This window comes from Alligator sinensis, unplaced genomic scaffold (assembly GCF_000455745.1).
Source record: "Alligator sinensis unplaced genomic scaffold, ASM45574v1 scaffold131_1, whole genome shotgun sequence".
NCBI classification, from domain to species: Eukaryota; Metazoa; Chordata; order Crocodylia; family Alligatoridae; genus Alligator; species Alligator sinensis.
Window position 1 is genome coordinate 5,145,478 of NW_005841830.1, and position 7,006 is coordinate 5,152,483.

Below are 7,006 nucleotides of genomic sequence, written 5' to 3' on the forward strand. Positions count from 1 at the left end.
CCTAACTGAGGAAATATCAGGTTTTGTTGAATCCATCCTAAAACCGCTTGTCACCCACAGAGCAAGTTTTGTCCAAGACACCACAGACTTGCTACGGAAACTTAAAAACATAGACCACCTTCCCAGGAACACACTCCTAGCCACCATGGACGTTACCAGCCTATACACCAACATCCCACACCAGGATGGCATCCATGCCTGCCTTACATATCTACAGGAACAAGATTACAACCCAGAATACAGACCCAAAGATATCACTGAGCTTATACACTTCATCCTCACACACAACAATTTCACTTTTAATAATCAACACTTCCTCCAGATGATGGGAACAGCTATGGGCACTAAAATGGCCCCACAGTATGCCAACCTTTTTATGAGCCACCTGGAAGAAGACTTCCTCAAGAACTGCACCATCAAACCCTTGCTGTACTTACGATATATCGATGACATCTTCATCATTTGGAGTGAGAACCTGGAATCTCTACTTGAGTTCCACCAGAAATTCAACAGTCACCATCCCTCCATCCGACTTTCTTTAGAATACTCCAACACCAACATCCCCTTTTTAGACACAAGGATCAGTATCCAGAAGGGTAAAATACAGACCACAGTATACAAGAAACCCACAGACCAACATACATATCTGCACAGAACCAGCAATCACCCGAAACACACCAAAAAAGCAGTGATATACAGCCAAGCCCTCAGATACCACCGCATCTGTACTGAAGAGAACACCCGGGATTGCCACCTCACCAATCTTAAAAAGGCTTTCACCCAGCAAGGACACTCCTCCAGAGAGGTAGATCGCACGTTTGAAAGAGCCACCTGGATACCACGTGAAGAACTGCTGCAGTACAGAAGAAAAACACCCACAAATCGCACACCGCTGGTTATGACCTATCACCCATCCCTTGAACCTGTACGGAAAATCCTCAAAAAATTGCAACCCATATTAGAAAAAGACCCTATTCTTAAAAAGATCTTCCCAGAGCCACCCATCCTAGCCTTCAGACAAGCACCGAACCTCGCCAACCTCATCACCAGAAGCAAACTTCCTCAACCCCAGAACACACCAAAAGGATCCAGACCGTGCCATGACAAGAAATGCAAAACCTGCCCCCACATCTCCACCACCCCCACTATTACTACACCCCACAACAGAGCCATCAGCATCCCAGGATCTTACAGCTGCACCTCCAGGAATGTAGTATACCTCATCCAATGCACCAAATGCCCTGATGGAAGATATGTAGGAGAGACCAGACAACAACTGCGCACCAGAATGAATGCACACCGGAAATCCATCAAAGACAGAAACACCCAACTACCGGTGGGGGCACATTTCTCACAGGAGGGCCACTCTCTCTCCAATCTCTCAGTCCTGATCCTCAAGGGAAATTTACACAACACATCCCAGAGACGAGCCTATGAGCTCCATTTCATCAACCTGCTGGATACTAGAGATCAGGGACTAAACATAGACATTGGATTTTTGATACATTATAATCTGCCTGGCAACTGACTCCCCAGCCCAGCCCAGCCCCTGGCTTCTTTACTTTTCATTCCATCCAGGAAGAGCACACACCTACTGCTGCAGCTTCCTGAGCCTGACGAAGGGTTTTTGAACCCGAAAGCTTGCTTAATAACTATTCTCCAACCATTTGGGTTGGTCTAATAAAAGATATCAAATTCACCCAAGAAATTCCTATTAATTCTTTTAGAGCTGTCAGTGTTTCAACTTTGACACTAACTTTTTTTGGTTCAGTTCCTGGCAGATTGTTCACTTGTGCTGTGATGTTTTTCATTAGCACTGTCTCTAATTCTAATTTGGAGGCATTAATGATAAAATGACAGTTTGTGACACAGTGGAGTATTTTAGAGGTTTTTCAGTTTCCATGACTAGTGCAATACTTTTATTGCACTTTCCTGCTTTGTTGTCGCAATGATAAACTGTCTTCTGAGGAGATTTGTTGAGATGGATGGGTTAGGTATGAACCTTCGCACATATTTGATTATTCACATAAATCTATACAACTCTTTTCTGGGTTGGGAAAGACTGTTATAGCAATAGCTTATACCTCAGATTTATGTAGCTTCAGGTCTTACTGATTCAGAAAATATTTTTACTTAATATCTATAATGTGGATTTTATAGGCCTTTCCATTTACCTTTCTTTGCCTAAGACTGGCATCATTCTATGCTTGTGTCTCCTTTCGTTCACTGTAAATACAAGTAGACTTTTAGAACAGGGTTATATCCCCTTACCAAGGTATTTGACTGAAGTCAATTAAACCTATGTTTTCTATGAAGATTTGTGTGTACACACATCTGAAAGTGATAACATAAATCATTTAGGGCCAAATTCTGTCCTCACTTCCATTGAAATAAATCTAAAAGAGGTCCACAGATGGCTTTGGAGTAACTGCAGATTTAGGCTGTTCAAATGAGAAGTTGCCTGCTAGTGTATAATCACCGCCCTTCTCCCACTGTCAACAAGATATAAGAACAGTTTTTAGGCAGTGTTTGAAGAGCCATTACAAAATGATCAAAGATTTTTTTTGAAAATGTTGAATGTATGCTAGTAACTTGGGATATTTTTCAAAGTGGTCCACTGATACATTCAGCTTCAAATTGTTTTTTTCTTCTTTTCCTTCAAATCTGAATGTATGACAAATCTTTTGGGTTTTTTCTTCAGCAGAGTGTAACTTCATGAACCTTCTGCTTCAGGCAGTGAAACTTAAAGTTAAGACTGCACAACCAATTCTAGTATAAGGGGTCATTTTTACGTCTAGGGTTTTCAGGGGCGGGTTCAATTTTGGTGGGGGAGAGATTGCCTTTGGATTGAAAACTGGCAGGCACATTTTCAGCTCTGAGTGATTGTTTTTGAACATTTGTGTAAAAGCTAACGTGGCTGCTTTTGAGAATGAGGCTTTGCTGACTCTTGTCAGTGACAAGACAGCCTAGGGACAGGGGTGGCCTGTTTTGTGGGCAGAGGAGACTAGTTCTGGCTGAGGATAAAATGCAGCCCTGTGAGGGGGGAGTGAGCAGGGTGCCGCAAGGCCCCACAGGTTGTCAGTAAAATGAGACCTAATGTGAGGTGGGATGGGATCTGGTACGGCTGTTTGTTATGGTTTTCTAACCTACAGCCTTGAAGTATGATGCCACATCCACCTAGGGCAGGGGTGGGCAATTATTTGGGCCTGCAGGCCACATAAAGAGTTTTGGAGAGATGTTGCAGGCCAGGTCAGCAGCCCCCACGCCCCTGCAATAGCTCACCAAACCTCCCAATGTGGGATGGGGCTGCAGGAGGGAGAAAGGGAAGGGAAAGGGCGGAGGGGAGCTGTTGTGGGCGCAGGTGGCAGCTTTAGTAGGTTCAGCCTCCAGCCCACCCTTCTACCCCAAGTAGGGGCTCAGGCAGATGCCCCAGTCCCCAGCAGGAGCCAGCCGCCTACATCTGCAGCTGATGCTGGCACCTGCCTAGTGCTGCTTCCAGCACATGGGCAGGGAACTAATGTAAGCTGCAGGACTATGCTGTAGGTGCAGGATGGTTGGGCAGGTGAGAGGGAGGGGAAGGAGGGGGTGGAAAGGGGAGACAGAGAAAGGTGGTCCTGCCATGATGAACAGCAGTGGCTGGTGCTGGGCACCAGGGAAAAGCAGGTGTGCTCACTACTTCCAGGGCCCTTCTGGCTACAGCTGCCAGGAACCCATGTGCCCCCTGCTGCCACTCTCTGCACCACCTCCAGGCTGCCCAGGGCCTGTGTGGTGGTGTTGGTGGTGGTGGCAGTGAGGAGGAGGTGCAGGGAAGCTCCAGCATGGGCTCTGGGCTGGCTCAGCCAGAAGGGCCCCAGAAGCGGCAAGTGTGCCTGTTGCCAGGTCCTGCTTTTGCCTGGAGTCCATCACCAGCTGCTGCTGCTTATGATGGGCAGGACCACCTCTCTCTGTCTCTGTCTCCTCCTTCTTCCCCCTCCTCCTCACCCCCCAACCATCCCACACCTACAGCACAGCCAGCCCCACAGCTTACCCCAGCTCCCAGGCCACGCATTGGAAATGGTGCCGAGCAGGCGCCAACATCAGCTGTGGATGCAGACAGCTGGTTCCCGCTGTAGATTAGAGTGCTAGCTCCAGTCCCAGGCAGTCACCCTGAACCCTGGTGGAAACCTGCAGGCAGCATCCACAGCTGATGCTAGTGTGCACCCAGCATTGCTTCCTGTATTTGTGGCAGGAGCTGGTGTAAGCTGTGGATGGGGTTGGGATGTGCCCCTGGCACACTGCAGCCACTGGAACCGCTGGCTCCCTACAGGCCTGATCCTATGACTTGGCGGCCACTGACCTACAGGCTGGATACAATCAGTTGGTGGGCTGGATCCAGCCCGCAGGCTTTATTTTGCCCACTCCTGACCTAGGGTTATCTTAGAGTGGGATCCTCCATTTTTACAGCACTCTATGGCTGCTTGCAGACATTTAAAAAAACGGCGCTTTACTTTAAACTTGGTGCTCTCGAAAACTGAGCTCAGCACATGCCCAGAAGAGGCAGCGCGTTAGTTAGACCCAGCTCAAACAATGTCTGTATAGATTGGGTGCTGTAGTGGGGCTTTATGACACTTTTATCTGTCGTGGGAGAAAACTCCCTGGAGTTTGTTGTCTAGCCGCATAGGAACTAGGCAACATGGGTAAAGGCTTTACTGCAGTTTATTTGCTTGAGCAATGACCATAAACCAGCAAAGAGGCAAAATGGCCCCCCCTAAAGGGTGGGGCGTTCTTTTATACTTTTTACAATAAGGCAAGACTACAGGGTTAACAAAAGCAATACTTGGGCGGTGCTTCACAAATCCTCATAACAGCATATTTCTGTTAAGCTGAACTAGCACTTTTAAAAAGCCGAAGTTAAGTAACAGTAACATTATGATACGTTAGCAAAAACTTGCACAGTAGTAGATATTTCTTAAGGACACGATCACTGTACTTAGAACAATGGCTTCTTTGTCTTATCTTGTTCCTTGCTGTAGCTGATTTATAGCACACAGACACAGATTCACTTGCTGCATTTCACTCAGAAAATGGTTAACATAGTTAAAATGATTACTTAACATAAGCAAATGGCTGGCTTAGCTATTATTCTGCCTTGTGGTCAGCAGCATTGCTAGGCCACAGGTCATGCCTTGTATTCAGCTGCAAATCTAATACTTCTCAATAATCTAAATTATTGTTAACTTAACAGTATGCTATCAGAAAACTATTTTATTTCAGGGTAATAACAAACTTGCCCATCACATATCTAATAGCTGACAGAATTAGCTTTAGCTAAAAGCACCGAAAAGCCCCACTGAAGCATCTGATCTATATAAATGTTGCAAAGCCGAGTCAAAGTAATACACTGCTTCTTCGAGTTAAGTGTGTGTTTTTTGGGGGGAGGGGAGTTAACGTCTGCAAGCAACTTATGTGCTCTGGCTGTCTGCTTTTAAGAATCTGAGCAGTGATTTAGGAAAAGGCTCCTTTTTAACAGCTTCTAGAATCTCAGGGCACATAAGTTCCCTATAAGTGGTATTTCATTTTCTATAACTTTCTGTTCAAGGTCAAAGATTAAAGAGAGTTGAGAACGTAAAATGATTTAATATTTTTGTTGGCATGAGCTATTTCTTATGGATTATGGTTTGGCAACTAGGTAAGATGCTGAGCCAAATTATTGCTAGCAATTATTATCTTTTAGAGAAAAATCAGTAGGTAAAACACATTTGTTTGCTTGAAAGCATGGAGCACTATAGGTACTTCTATTATAGTGGCACTTTTATCATTGCTTTAGATCAGGGGTGGGCAATTATTTTGGTCAGAGGGCCACTTACTGAGTTTTGGCAAGCCATCGAGGGCTGCATGATAGGCAGCCAGGGGCAGATAAATATAAATTTTCTAAATTTTTTAGGGCCCCATGGGCCAGATAGAATGACCTGGCGGGCTGAATCCGGTCTCCGTGCTGCATTTTGCCCATCCCTGCTTTAGATAAAGTTGTCTTGGTATTTTTGTTATAACAGCCTTGTTATACTTAAGTGCAAGTCAGCATTTCCATGTTAGAGCACTACTTTAGGACCATGTTCATGTAACACCCTGATACTCCATCTAATGGCTGGCCCACACAAATTAAGAATGAGCTACTGTAAATGCAAAGATTATTTGCACAAACAGAGGCAGCTGTCTCATACAAATGAGAGACAGCTTTTGGAAGGTACAATTTAAGTGGCACTGTTTGAATATCTGGTCTTCAATGCAAAAAAGAAGCAGGTTTCAAATAAGTGAACATTCTCAAGCAGAGCTAAGCCCTAGTTCCTTATAGTTGGCACTGTTAGGAGTGCACTGGAAAAACAGGACACTGAGGCCTGATTCTGACTTACTCAGGCTTTATTCTGTTGTTATCTTAGTCTTATTTTTACACCAAAATTATGGATAGCAGAATCATATCCTCTTCTCCAAAGTCTTAATCCTGCAGAAGAGGGATCAGTAAAACTTGCTCTGTGTGTGTGTGTGTGTGTGTGTGTGTGTGTGTGTATAGTCAGGCAGTCACCGTGTAAGGATGTATACCCCGACGTCCTGCTGACATTCACTGGCCCCTTGGGGTGGCTGCGCCCCTATGGTCAAGCTGGATGAGATCTGGCGCCCTTTCTTTTCCCACCTGCCATGACTTTGATGATGCAGGAGATTCAAAAAAAAATGAAGGTGGTGACTGCCCGTCTCACACCTAGATGAATCGCAGGGGCAGCCCAGTGCCCGAAGCCTGGAGCCCAAAATGATGGAAGGACCAGCCCGGAGCCAACTTTCCAATTCCACCTTTTTATTTTACATATTACATATTTTTTTCCCTTTTTTTTTTAAAGTCCTTCGACCTTTGCCGCCTTCTTCTTCTGGGCGTCTGCAAGGTCTGGTGCCCTGTTGCCTGGGGCCGTTCCGCTAAGATCTTCAGCAGTCCACCTTCCTGCCCTGGTCTCTTCCCCCGGGACTTTAAAGCTGAACC